General features: G+C 37.3%; 1 long non-coding RNA gene across 1 annotated transcript; it reads left to right on the top strand.

Moving 5' to 3' along the window:
* Positions 1 to 10,080: 10,080 nt before the first annotated feature.
* LOC121308364 lies at positions 10,081 to 13,755 on the top strand. Its single transcript, XR_005948500.1, has 4 exons — positions 10,081 to 10,272; positions 10,845 to 10,952; positions 13,083 to 13,230; positions 13,719 to 13,755. It is a non-coding gene; the product is annotated as an uncharacterized LOC121308364 (long non-coding RNA).
* Positions 13,756 to 14,893: the final 1,138 nt, after the last annotated feature.

Here is a 14,893-nt window from a genome sequence, read left to right as displayed (position 1 = left end):
TCTGTGAACTGTGGCATTCTGTTCTGCAAGGTTTTTTCCTTCGATCCAGCTCAAATAGTGTAGTGCGTCCTATCTGCCAAAGCAGCAGAGATGTATTATTATTATTATTATTATTATTATTATTATTATTATTATTATTATTATTATTTATTATTATTATTATTATTACTTATTTCTTAGCCCTTACTCAGATATCAAGAATTACACTACAATTAAAAGCAAGGTACAAAATACAATGATTTCAGTCCTAATAAGACCAAATACAAAACACAGTATGATTTGATATCAGGGCAGTTCAAGAGCAGATAACAGTGTTGATAGCTACATCAGGGTTAGATACAAGTGCAAGTGAAATACAAAATACTGCAGATTGGGTAAGTGCTGGATTAAATACAATAAAATAGGGAGCAGATAAGTGCGAGTTAAAGTGCATTAAAGGCAGAGTGCTATAGTGTCCAGAAGGCAAAAGTTGAGTTTTACAGGTGTTGTCTGAAGAGGTGTTTTTTGAGGAGGCACCGGAAGGTGCCCAGGCACTTTACACACAGGGTAATGTTTGTACTGCGAGGGTAGTTTCCACCTGCAGGACATGCACGGGTGAAAATTCGACATTGGAGCTGACAAATGCCGAAGCACAGAGGCATCAAAGCTATAAGCACCAAGGCACCGAAATCCTTGAGAGGATCGAGTGCACTGGTGCAATATGTGATTTTGGACCCAGGGCGTTAATCACAGAGGTAGCAAGGCCCTGGGGCACCGAGGGTGTCAAAGCACAGAGGCTCTGGGGTACTGGGGTCGAGGGTGCTGAAAAACACAGAGGACACCACTGTAGGGAGCTGTGGAGCGTTGCAGGCGAGCCACTGAGGGTGTGGAAGCACTGAGGTACAGAGGCTATGGAGCACCAGGGACCTGAGGGTCTCGAGGGTACTGGAGCACAAAGCTTAAAAAGTCTTGAAGCATCAAAGTTCTGAGGTGTAGTCTTCGAGCCACCAAGGTACCGAGGGTATGGGGCGTTGGGACACCGATACACAGCTTATAACCCTCGAAGGCATCGAAGCGCCGAGGTGTTTAGTTCTCAAGGCAACGAGAATGTCAAAGCACTGAGGTACCAAGGCTATGGGGCAGCGTGGCACCAAAGGCATTGCTTCACAGGGCTCGAAAAGCCTTGAGGTGTCGAAGAGCCGAAGCGTTTAGCTCTCAAGGCACCGAGGATACTGAAGCACCAAGGCTATGGAGCACTGAGACACGAAGCCGCTGATGTCAGGAAGCACTTAAACACCGAGGCGTCGAGGCTTTAGTGCACCGAGGACACTGAAGCACCATGGCACCGAGGCACAAGGGTACCGCGGGCGTCGAGGCCTAGACACTGGGGCACCGAAGCACCAAGCACCGAGTATCTTGGGTAAAGCACCAAGTTACTGGTCTGCGTGTCTGTGTCCAGGTTGCTTGCAGTCACACAAACAGGAACAGCACGTAGCTTGCAGTGGTGTGGAGCGTAGCCTACAGACAGTTGCGGTGCAGCTCAAAGCTTGCAGTGGAGTGGAGCACCCAAGATGGCGTCTGGACTGCATGCAGCACACTGCCAGTGCAGTGCATAGCTTGCAGCGGGGTGGCACAGCCTATAGACCTGGAGAAGGGAGAAAAAGAAGAAAAAAACTTTTTTTTTTTTTTTTTTTTTTTTTATATATATATATACCTACCCACAGCTTTATGGGTGAGTGGATCAATGTGCTTGTCTGCTGAACAATAGGGGCAGATATAGGGCCTAATGGAGGAAGCACAAGGTTGTTATTATTTTTTATTTTTTTATTTTTTTAACTGTAAGGCAGTAATATACACAGACGCTGAACAGTAAATGAAAAATCAATAGCAATGAAACAACCTGTAGGGGCACTGGGCCACACACAGTGAGTGGGCGTGCCGAAGTCGCCCAGATCCCTTGAGTCAAAGACACTCCATAACTCAGCTTACACTAAGAAGAGAAATATGTAGTACAGATGTTACCTGTGAATTATATAAAACTGAATTATATAAAATGTTGCCTCAGTTTCTTTATTTTTCTATTTGTCTTCTATGTGTTAAAACCTTGAAGTAATACCTCAACGTGAAATTAAATGCCACCAAATTTCCTTTAATTTGGTTAATATGTATCTGAAACAAAACTATAAGGGAGTGTCAGTGTTGAGAAGTGAGAAAATAATAGATATGTTCTTTGTTTTGTGGTATCATTCATTACTAGACATCCAACCCAATTGAGCACAGAGAAAGGGGTCTTTATACAGTGGCGGCAAAATGTGCTTATAAATAGGTTAAGGAATCAAATTCACTAAAATGAAAAGACAAAAACAACAGAAACCGTGGAATTTTAATGGTGAACACAAGTGGGCAAGTATGACCGCATTATTGTGCATCCTAATTTTGTATTTTTAACAGATTTATTATATATATATATATATATATTATATATATATATATATATATATATATATATATATATATATATATATAATCTGATTAAATCAAGATATCTTGAACTGTCACAATTAATGACTCAAAGTGGCTTGAGCTGTTTCGTGTCTCGACTCGAGTCTTTGCTCCCCAATGACTCGACTTGAGCCCCAATTCTGGTGACTAGTTACAACTCTGCCATACACATATTTACTTGGTAAACTATTAAGTTAGGAAGCTGATGCATTACATTGATGAGCTACAGTGATGGAGCTCACAAAATGTATTTCTGACTAAAGAGACAGGGAATACCCATAACTACCCTTTTGGTATTATATTGGTACAAAGGGGCCTGTTTTTGATTTGCTGCCCCTGGACATGACTCACCTTGCTCTTTAGATCAATTACAACACTAAGCCAAGTTTATGTTTTTTTTGTTTGGTAATAACCGATGGCAGTAACCAATACTGGACTATGATTCAGGAAGCTAATGAAAAAGCATGACATAAATGAAATTCACAGGCATCAATCTAATAATTTGATAAGCTGTGAGAATTCTGAAAGTGAAGTCATTTCTCTCAGTATGTTCAATGACCAGCAGGTGGTGCACAATGATTATAAATATTGAACAAGTCTTAAGCCTTTGAATTTATTCATTGCTGAACAATCTGTTACATCACGCATAACTATAAAACACGGAATACTGCTTAATTAAGAGAATATAAAAAAAAAAGTTAGTGACAATGCAATACTGATTACGAAGCTCTTAACAAGCTATACAAAAAAAAAAAATACAAATCAAGTTTAGTAGCAACTACACTACGACACAGCTTCAGTAGTTTTCTGCCCATTAAACATTGCTTATTCAAATATAAATGTTTCAGCATTTTAACTGTGCATCCACCCAATATTACAGATTTCATTGCGTTCTTTCCAAACCTATTAAAAGCTTTCAAGTTGCTCTTATACAGTGTGCTTGAAGATTTGCCTTTAAAAACAAAATAAAAACATAAACAGAATATAAAATGAACATTAAACCAATCTACAATACACCAGACACAGCACAAAACTTTTCAAAACAAAAATGCATTTGTTGTGTTTAAATTATTTGGAGACAGTAACTAAACAGTTTATGGAAGTCTCCATTATGCAGTACTTCAATGGAAAGATTCCCTGCACTCTGACTGGCTGAGCTAGAGGAATATAATTTCTAGTATATTCCCTTAGAATGTTTGTAACCACATCACAAAAACAAATCAAACAATATCACTCTGCCAGTTTTATTTGTAACAAAATGTCATTAAAGTACTGGTAAATCTCAACCTTTTTTAATAGCATGTTTATCGAAGAATGGGTAAATGATACAAGCACATTGGGGATGTATTCCAACACTGTAAAAGTGGTACAGCACTGTCGGACAAACCAAAAAACCTACTATTAGCAAGATGGTCAAACGCATTTTTAGATTTAAACAGAACAAAAAAAATTGAACCTAACAAAGATATCTGAAACAAAAACTTTTAAAAAGTTGTTTAAACCATTAAAATCGAATGTTCAAAAATCAACTCATTATTTAACCAGAAGTCCATCTTGGATTTATTTTGCACGCTGAACTAATTTGAGTTTCGATAGTTACATTTTTTTTTCTTTTATTATTGATTACATTAAATAACATAATTCTGTCCTAAACAGTCTGTAATGCCCTCCATGTCAAGTCTTTTTGCTTAAATACTGTACAAGGCTGTAGCTAGCTATAAGGCACCCGAGGCACGGGAGCACGTGGCTTTTAAACTGCGGTTTAGCAGACCCAGTTTATGCACATTTTAACAATTCTAACAATAGTACTTTTAGATAAGAGTTTGGGGGCTTGCCCACGATAAGACACTGTAATGTACTATACACAATTATGCCTTATACATATAGGTCCTTCTGCGGTGTTGCCACAGCTGAGTCCCGACACTCAAACATTGGGCTCCTTGATGAGTAGACCAATACACAATTGAAACTGGGTGTATAAATGGTCGTTTCACGTTGAGTCAAGCAGCGTGCAGCTCAACATACTGTATGCCTAAATTGTGTCTATTTACTTATGTGGAGTCTCTGTATAGCCCCCACTTCTCTCATTTCATCAGTGGCAGGGATATAGAGTTGCTTTGATTGGTGTGTTTAGTACTGTCGCTATTTCAATTTAATATCAATATTAGAGTTTCTGTTTTTTTGGGTTGTATTTCTGACAAAGGTACCTTCCTTTAAATATGTTTTTTTAAAACAAGCCGTTTAACTAACCCTTCTTTCTACTCCAAAGTGAAGAATGCAGCTCGGCTTTGTGGTCTTGCCCTGCACACTGTCACAAAGATGAGATTGATCTCTCCAGAACAGACATTTTGCAGAACTGTAATGCCAGTGGACACAGAAAGATTGGCAAACTACATTTAAAATCAGATGTGTGCAGATGTGTGAAAAAAAACAATCAAAGCACTGCATTTTCATGAGATGGCTTAAATTTCTGTAGTTGCTGTATCACAGCACTGTACAAAACCATACAAGTCTTGCACATTTAGACCCTCAGGTACCCAAAATTCTATGATAGTATCTTATTCAGAAAAACCTGTTAACTAAATGTTGTATTATAAATAAACAACATTATAATCTCCTTGTATTTTTTTTCCCATTATAAAAACTTCAGTGTGGGGTTTTCAGGAATTGTTTAATAGGATGCTGTGTAATTAAACAATCTACCCCACAGTATGGTTGGAGCAAAACAACAGTTTATAAAAAATCCTAAATAATAAAAAAAGGTAAATATGTATAATGTCTTCATCAGTGTTGTAGTTATGACTTTGTACATGAGTAATACCATATAATACAGGAAAAACTTGCTACTTGCTACACTCTTACCTGCTGAAGAGATCACCACCTGTCCTTAACAACCAGAAAAGATTCTGACAGTTGCATTTGTTTGACCTGTCGTAGAAGACCACTTGTTATTTGAGACCACTTTCATCCAGAACCAACTGTGGTCGTCCAGACAGGTTCTACCTGATTTAAATTTTCTGAATTCAAAATAATTCTACATCCTGAAAACAAGTGCCCATGTTTTTTGACCTATTGCTGTGTTGCAGATCAGGTTACCCAAGGAGTTTCCATTTGTCTTCATTTAGTTGACAAATGGATACTATAAGCACAATCAATAGGTGTCAATCGAATTTCAGTCAAGTTCTGAGTGCGTGTGAATGACCTATTCAGCCAAATTAAACCAGTACTTCTGGAATGTGTTGGTCTAAGACACCTGTGAAGGTCTGCATGGGTCAAATCTATATCCTGATAATGCCTTTTAAATACTCATATTGCACAATACACTGATGAATATTCGTTTTGTAGAGAATAACGCGGCATTAGTAAATCATAGGACTATTACCATAATCAATCAATCAATCAATCTTTATTTTATATAGCGCATAACATAATACATGAAATAGTACATTGAATACAGTGGAAAGTGCATAATACATGATAGAAGCATAATACATGAAAAAGTACTTTAAATACAGTGGAAAGTGCATAATATATGATAGTAACATAATACGTGAAATAATAGAAGCAACACAGCAGCTAATAGCAGATATCAGCCTTAAAGAGCATGGAAAGCAAGAGAGAACAGGTGGGTCTTGAGAGTTGATTTAAAGCGAGTGACGGTGGGAGCATCACGCATCAAAGCTGGTAGAGAGTTCCAAAGAGTCGGAGCCATGAATCTAAACAAGCGTTCTCCAATTGTGGTGCACTTTTGCTTGGGGATAACAAGCAGGCCAGAGTCGGAGGACCTCAACTTGCGGGCAGGGACATAGTGGGATACAATGGACATTTTTCTGCCTCCCTCATCCCTTAATCAACTGGCTATGCTGGAAACCAGTAAATAACAACAAGTAATTTAACATAATTTGATCAAAAACATGTTTTTGTGCAAAGATTTCTTGCAGTACCTGGCCCCCTGTCTGTGTTCTGACACACAAATCTAGCGTACCATTATTATAACTCACCACATTTTTGTTGGCATTGCCCCACTGAGAGCAGGTAAAAAAACACATATGGTGGCTGAGAAAATATATATATGTTGTGCTGAGAAAAATGAATAGGGGATTATCAATTTTTGTCACAATATCTCTTTGTCAGAAGACCGTTTGGTCAAGTTGCATGCCTGCGCAATTTTTTTAATTACTTCTACAGGAAAAAAAAAAAAAAAAACAGGTGAAGTGAAACAAATCCCCACATTATTGCTTTTTGCAAAGGGATTGGGTTTCAGCAACAGGCTATCGGTGTAGAAGTAACCATGATTAAGATTGATTCAATGCTGCAGGAAAACAAGCTCCTGCTTGAGCTCCACATGAGGACGAGGAGGCTTGGAACTACTGGTTGCCAAACCCCTATTGTCTGGCTGCCAGGCACTCCCTATACCTCATGTATTGTTTGCACAGGCCAACTGACAGTGTTTTCATTAGCTGTCAGTTAGCCTGTTGTAAACGAGGTTTGAAGAGGTGCGACTCTGTGGAGGTGATGAACTGCTCAGTTCCTTTTGAATTGCCACACAGTGACCTCTCCTCAACAAGCAGCTTGGCTTGTGCTGAGTGATTCCACTCCACACGGAGGCACAGGAAACCACATTGAAAGATTTATTTTCTATTATTTCATACCAACTTTATTACATTACAATGCTTTTTTTTTTTTTTTGTAGCATGGTTGCATTGTAGTCCAATGCTGTTGTAATGCATTTGTGGTATGGAGAAATTAAAACATATTTTAACTAAATATTATTATTATTAAGCTAATTAGTTTCAATTGAATAATCTGTCCAGCTATTTAAATGCAAATGTCAATGGCCAAAAAAAATATATAGTATATCAAACAGTTACAAATACATTCATTCCTAATTACAAAAGACATTTGTTTCGCAATTTTATATATATAAAAAAAACACTATAAAAAACCAGAGCTCCACATTAGCACCTGTCAGTCTGCTGTTTGGTCCCACAGCCTGTAGATGTCAGTTTTCACATTCAAGTTCAGCCATTCAATTAAACTGATGAAAAGAACAACTGAGCAGATTTCAGTCTTTACTTTTGATTAATGAGCTGCATCAAAGTTGGTGGCCTGTAGGATATGAATAACCATGTTTAGTTAATTAAGTTACAATGCAAATGTAGTCGTATCTGTTTTAAGCTATAGTAGTATTTAATTTAATGTCACAACTGACATCTGGTGACGAAATGTCTAAAAAGTGGGTGTGCAGTAGTGGTGGGCAATACTACTTGATTTTTTCTTTCAATATAATACCAAGTAGTGCGTGTCAAATATGCATAATATCAAGAAGTGTCAATGAGTATTTAAATAAGTAATATTGATCTAAACCAACAAAACAACTGTTATCTGTAATCCATGAAAAAAATATTATTCCTTTTATCTTTTAAAATCAACACCCTTTTTTGTTACAGGCTTCAATCTGCAAAGACATAATGCATTGCATAAAACTATGTATAACATTGATTTACTGTAGGGGTTAAATAATCTGGCTATATCTGTTAAAATCGATAAACAGTCTATATACATTTACACTGTATGTACAAGTACATGTAAAAAAATATTGGTTGGGGTATTTAGTCCTGCCTTTGTTTAGATAATTTACAAATACCCCTACGTGAATCCACTTCAAAGTTAGCCATTTGTGTTTTCCCTGCTAATAAAAGCAAACTAAAAATCAAATTATTTGGGGAATACAAAACAAGCAATACAAAGTAAAATATACAAGTAAATACAGGTATGTTTTTTAGAAACTCATTCATTTTCAAAGCCTTTGTTACAGTCTTTAATTAACTATAGTTTTTTTTTTTTTTTTTTTTAAAGGGGAACATTCTACAAACAAACTGCTTTAGAGACCTTCAAACATATTTCCTAGTAGTTTGATTATCAAAAATAAAATGTTGTAATATTAACAGGCGTTGAAAATTATCCCCTTTTTTCGGTTAGTAAGGTTAAACCTGATTAATGTAGTGTAGATGAAAACCCATCCATTAATATGGCACACATTGCAACATAAAATTAAGACATGCAATAATATACCTTTTATAAAGTATTTGTTCTTGTTGCTTTCTGCAAATTCTTAATTTTTATTTTGTTTGTATCAGAATCTTCAAAAGCCTTTAAATGAAAACCAATCAGCATGAGTTTGTTAACATGGATTCTTGCATAAAGCCAGACTAGATTAAACGTTTTCTTGATGCTGTGTAGAACAACAAAGGTAGCTCATCACAGGCCAGTTTTTAGAAAGACAGTACAGCATATGTCCACTATAACAGTAATAATATAAAAGGCAGTAAAAAGATGTATATCCTGACAGAAATGAAACAAAAAGGGTTAGCGGCACTCTTAATGTAGGTGCACAGGTGCTCAATGTTTTAGATAAAACACTTAAAAAAAAAAAAAAAAAAAAAAAAAAACAACAAAAAAAAAAAATAGCTTTTCAGTCTTCTACTTTTAAAACAGTGTCTTTCTATTTCTGATAAAAGCCATTTTCTCCCCCTAAATGACGGTGCTTTTATGATTGATCTTCCTTGAATACAATCCGATTTTGCTTTCTGGGGCAAAAGAGAAGAAAGGCCAGTATCAGGGATCCCAAGGTTGGATGAAAGACTGAGAATTTTTCTGGAGGATGTATGTCAATGCTAACAAAACCATTAGGGCAATTTTACACTGAGCTGTTTTAGTACAATTAAACCAACTACAAATACTATATCAATATTCAATAGTACTGGCCCAACAAAAAAAAAATAGTGTTGAACTATGTCTATTGATGGATGCTGCAATAACCCCCCCCCCCCTTATCTATGATATCATTAATTATTGTAAACAGTACAGCATTTGAGAAAACAGTATATGCCAATGGAAATATAATACTTGGACAGGCCTTTGTCGACCTGTGGGCTCTGGGTGGCATGCTCTGGAGTTGCCAGTCTCTGTTAGCACCCCCTTTTGTTTAGGGTGTGTGTGACAGGATGACAGAGTGTTGAGACTCAGAGACAAAGTAAAGGCAAAAATAAAGTTCTTTATTAAACAAAAATAATCAAATAAATAGGCACAAGGGCCAACAGAAAGAGGTTCAAAAATAAATAATCAAAGTGAACTTACAAAAATAAATGGTCAAGTTCCAGGTCTTTAAACAAGATACTCCTTTCTTCTTAAAACACAAAACTCTCCAACACAAAAGCAAATGCCCAAACAAAAAAGCAAACTCCCAAACAAAAGAACACACCCCAAACAGAAAACACACACACCCAGCCAGGGCCTCTCCCCTGGCTTTTATCCCCTGTGGCTGGAGCCTAATTAATCAATAATTATTCAATTAGAGCTCCAGCCACATTCTCACATGTTTTTCTGGCAGGGAGAAATTTAACCCCCTCCCTGCCAGTTCCAAACATATTCATATAGACGGGGAGTTCCCCGTCACAGGGTGCTAAACTGAATTTTTGTCTGCCTGCCATTGGGCAGCTGGTGCACCTGACTGCCACTGGGCGGGCAGTGTAGTCCCCCTACTGGCTCTAAATAGGACTACTACTAAGAAGAAGAAGAAGAAGAAGAAGAAGAAGAAGAAGAATGCTGTAAAGTTCAATATATTGCTACTATAGTTTTAAGACGGTTTAAAACATACCTCTGAATGCAAGCCTGGGTATTAAACAGAGTTGCTAAGGTAAATCTGAGTAACTCAGCTTATGGATGGAGAGACAGAAGAGCATAAGAAAAACACATTCATATGTGGATCACATTGTATACTGTATTGTGGTAAGTTTCCATTACTTTGCACATGTATATTTAGTAACTGTATTAATTAACCTGTTTTTAATTATGTGTCAAATCTTTTGGTATATGCGGCATAAACTGTCTAGGCAGCACTAAGCCATCAACACTGCTGAGTGTTTAACATTATTAAACCCCTTGGTTTCAGAAGCTGATCCATACATAAACTGGTTTAAAATGGTGTTGGAATTAATAAGCAAAAACGAACTGGCTGTTGAGAATCCCACCAGGCGGAAAGTAGCTAAAAAGCAGTGACTGAAAAAGGCAGCCAAGATGGCAGATCTAGCCTAAATCCCACATGGGTAGCTCAGGAGAGATGGGTCAATTGGGTCAAAACCGTTAGGATCTCTGTAGGAGTCATCAGAGCATTGCATACGGCAGAAGAATATGGGATGGAAGACCAAATCAAAGTTTCTCAGCTATTGTCCTTCACATGCTTCAATGATATTGACCTACTAAGTATCTCAAGGTCATACAGAGATATTTACTTTGTCTATTTTTAACTCAACACCACAGAAATGTTGAACTGAATGACTGTTTTTGGTTTCCCTGAACAGAATGTGTTTCTTCTTTACACATCCCTAGTCAGCCAGGCAAGTATTTCCCTGTCTATCCTACAGTCTCCTCCTATCAGAGCCGAAGGTTTCTTTTATCCTCATAGCCAGGTAGGTAGTTTATTTTAATAAATTAAATATGTTTGGTGTTCAGGTGGCATAAACTCAAAATGTTGAATGGGTGTTGAAATAATCCCCAGTTCTTGCACTTAATGACACTCGAAACAGTGGATTATTCCACTGAATCAACACTTTGTGTTGTTAATCCCTTATATACATACCGCACTGACCCCCAGAGTGCAATACCCTCTTTTCATATTTGAGGATTTTGGATTGATTTGTTTTCCTTTCCATTTGTATTAGAAAATTAAACCCATTTCTTTTGTTTTGGAGTTTTGCTCTAAAGAGGAGACATTAATGTATCTTTTAATTATCTACAGGCTTAAACCGCTTGTGAAAGTGTAACGGGGTCAAAATGACCCGTTACTTCACATTTTTATTTTTGCACTTTTATTCATTTGTATATTTTGATTTGTGCACATTTTCTTTGATAGGGCACTTTATGATTGATTTGTAGCACTTTATTGTTGCTTACCCACTCAGGACCTGGAGCTAAATTAATGAATTACCCGGCAATTGAAAATAATATACTCGCCTGACTATAAATATCCCTTGATTTTTGGTTTTCCAGGATGACCATCAACTGTTTGTCTTGTCTGTGCGTGTAGGAGAGAGGTGACCTGAGACGGAAATGAATAGTAAACTTTGTACTTTGTTCTTGCTGTTGCTGCTGCTGCTGTGATGCTAATGATAATAATAATGTAGTTGGGGAATAATGTTTATCGCTGTCCCCTCCTCTGCACACACTAGCGTTTTGTGTTCTGTGTTTTATGCTTGTTTCTAAAAAAAAAATAACTTAAATTCAGAGGGTGTAGTTTCCCTCAGTGGAGTAGTCAGGGCTACCTTCCAGGTGTTACAAAAGCATGAAACACATTGATGGAAAAGAGTTGAGAATCTCACTATGTGTTTCTGCATCATACAGATACACACATATATCAGAGGATGTACAGTCTCTACAGCTCTCAAATCAAAAGAATAAAATGTAAAAATAAATACATTGTGGCCTAAGTCACATGGCAGTGCATGAATGCATCTACTGAGTTTGCACATTTTCTTCAGACTCAGACAAGATTGGTGCCATTTTGTCTTTCTCAAAGACGCCTGCAAGGGCTTAGTTGTTATGAGAACTGTGCTGCAACGGTTGGTTTCAATGTGAAATTATTTTATCCATTTATAAATATCATCGGAACATGCCTATTACAGGAAGAAGTGGGCATTTCAGTCACCCCAAGTAATCCTTTAGTCTGTCAACACTAACGTGTTGATCTGATCCATATCTGGGTGTTTCAAGGCCCAACTGCATTGTTTACATGTTTTACTCACTGACTTGAAAAAGAGTAATATGATATTTTGCCACGTCCATACTGCAGTATTCAAAAGCTCCTTTTCTTTAATTTCTTATTTCTTTCATCGTAGGGATATGCTTTAGGGATATCAGTTTTATTCAAACCAATTAAGATATAAGTATACGATATATGCATGCATCATTTTTTGGAGAAAAAAAAAACTAGTTGCAACATAAAATCATGTAAATGGTATTAGAAATATAGATAAAGAAATATGGTGAAGTCAGGATTCAAAATGATCTGAGCACACTGTTATGCTCAAGGACTGATTGAACTTTGTTTCTCACCTCATCTTTTGCTGGTTTATAATTTAAAGTAATTATGTAGCTTGAAGAAGTGCTAACTAATGCTATATAGATAAAGTGCTGTATCTTGGTACCTTTGCTTTACATACCATTGTCTGAAGCTCAACCATAGCAGTGATTTTGAACTACAATACATTAAATGATTAGTGTAGGTAGGTACCAGAAAGCAGCAGCATTGATGTTTATAGTAATGTACTTGAAATATCTGCATATTCTTCCAAATTGAAGTATTAAGAAACTAATAATAAGTATTAAGAAAGTAATAATATTGCTAGCATTAATAATATCTGGTGTTAAATAATTTGTGGCAGCTAATGGAAGTTATTCAGAAATGTATTGATCTTCAAATCCTTGAATGGCATTGAACTTTGTGGTACCATAAAGTCGTTCTAGTACATTTTGTGGATAACTAAAAATGATCACAGTAAGTATTGAGCTAAAAGAGTAATAAAATGTGTTGTGCTTACCAGGACATTTCCCTTAAGATGGCTAAATATTTCAGAACTGTTTTGACTCGACTTGGGGTAATCCATCAATCCTGAAAACGTGAAAGCTGAATTGGAAAGAATGAAAATACAGGCTCAGATTGCAACGGTATTCATAACTACTGCAATGAAAGTAAGTTTAATATAGATGCCAGGATAAAGTTTAATAGGGGCATTCTTTGGCTTATAATGTTTTAAATTTTGCATTTGATCTCATGGCCACCCACTGTAATAATGGTGCTGTGTTTAAGAAGTATTGCATCTTGCATTAACTACCAGCAGTGATTTTTTTTTTCTCCAAATCCAACTTTGCAAGCCCAATTAGAAGTGAAATATTGATAGAAAGCTTGATAACCGGACAAGGGTAAAGTTTAGAACAAAGCTACAACAGTGGTATACACTTGTGGCTTTTTCAGTTCATTCCAAACCAGGATCTTGTTCCAGCCAAATCCGTAATTAGTACATTTAACACCTAGAAACATGGCATTGGAGTCACAAATCACATGATTTCCATTACATGAGAGTAGTGAAACTTCATGCTGATATTGGACTCAGCTCTCGCCAAGATAAGCACCTAACCTAATGTGATCCATCTGCGTTTCTTTCCATCTGATGATGTAGATATCCTTCTGCCTGGTGTTGATGGTTGCAGTGCTGGCTCCAGGGATTAACCACAGCGCGGCCTCCCTAGCGCATCAGCATGACAACCGTCTGGACTGAGCTGAGTAGAGTACTTCTCTGGGGTCTTTAAGTGGCCACCTTCCATCCTTGGTGTTTCATCAACTAGCCACGATACCAAGAGGATTCGACAGTGATTCTAGCATCCCAACACCACCCCCCTCCGCCACCCACTCAGCTAATTCCAGCTTACTTGCTTTCCTTTACATCGACGTTGCTTTCTTTCTACTGTGCTTGAGATCCCCAACCAGAATCTTTTTTGTCTCAACCACAGCCAGTTGCTGCTCCTCTCTGCTGCTTCAGATAAGTTCTTCACTATGTGTCACAACTCTTGGCCACTGAATCAGATGTCTCTAAGAAACTGGGTTATGTGGAGTATGCCACAAATCCTTGACAACCCATCTCCACTGGGTAAACTGGAACTCTCCATCCTCGCTGTTTCACTTCAGCAGCTAGTAACGAAGTTTCTTCCTTTCATACGCCTCATCCATAGCATCCTCCCACGACACTGTTCACTCTACCAGGTGAAGGCATGCTGATCCAGACCACAAGACAATATCAAGTTGATGGTTAGTGGTAGCAATCTCAGGTGGGAAAATACCAAATCAAATTGCATAATATGCTTTCCAAGAGAAAAGATATCATAATTAACAATATCATTGTTTTAAGGTGCTGTATGTGCACTCCGAGCATGGGAGCCTTATGTCACTGGAAAATAGATTGCTCTAATTCAGTTCATATGTGGTATCTTCTCTGTCCCACCTATTTACAGTTGGTTATGGGATATATCTGCCAAGTTGCCGCTTGTTGGAACATTTGTTTGGCCCATGAGGAAATCTTTATTTTGTTTGTGTAAATACATTTTCCTTATTTTTTTGTGTGTGTGTGCTACACCAGGACCTTTCTGCAGTAATACTGTATACTGTATGAGCTAAAACCTAGATGGATAAAGAACAGGTAATATATTTAACATAAGTATAATTATATTATACATTGGTAACTTTGTGATAGGGGATTGCAGATTATCCGCTGATAAATGGGGAGCAACACAGAATTGAAACACAACTCCAATTTATTTACAAACAAACAAAAACACAGCCACATGACTTTTGCAATGG

The sequence above is a fragment of the Polyodon spathula genome, chromosome 3 (assembly GCF_017654505.1).
Source record: "Polyodon spathula isolate WHYD16114869_AA chromosome 3, ASM1765450v1, whole genome shotgun sequence".
NCBI classification, from domain to species: Eukaryota; Metazoa; Chordata; class Actinopteri; order Acipenseriformes; family Polyodontidae; genus Polyodon; species Polyodon spathula.
Note: the sequence above shows the minus strand (reverse complement) of the source record. Positions and strands in the feature narration are given on the sequence as shown.